The sequence below is a fragment of the Montipora capricornis genome, chromosome 11 (genome assembly GCF_036669925.1).
Source record: "Montipora capricornis isolate CH-2021 chromosome 11, ASM3666992v2, whole genome shotgun sequence".
In the NCBI taxonomy this organism is placed as follows: domain Eukaryota; kingdom Metazoa; phylum Cnidaria; class Anthozoa; order Scleractinia; family Acroporidae; genus Montipora; species Montipora capricornis.
In genome coordinates, this window is record NC_090893.1 from 32,191,214 (window position 1) to 32,191,452 (window position 239).

Consider the following 239-nt stretch of genomic DNA (forward strand, 5'->3'; position numbering starts at 1 on the left):
CAAGTTAAATATATGGGTTATTGACCAAGCTTGTTCGGTCAAGATGGCGTGTCATTAACACCCAAAAAAAGAACGAGGCCTATATCCAGCCATCTTGACCGAACAAGCTTGGTCAATAAACGATTTATTATATGGCATAAAACACCAAACACAGGTCTTTGATTTTGCAGGACCAAGCGAGAAATCCCGAGAAATTTAATAATTTATCAACGAGGACAGGCCCAAGAAACCTATTTAAA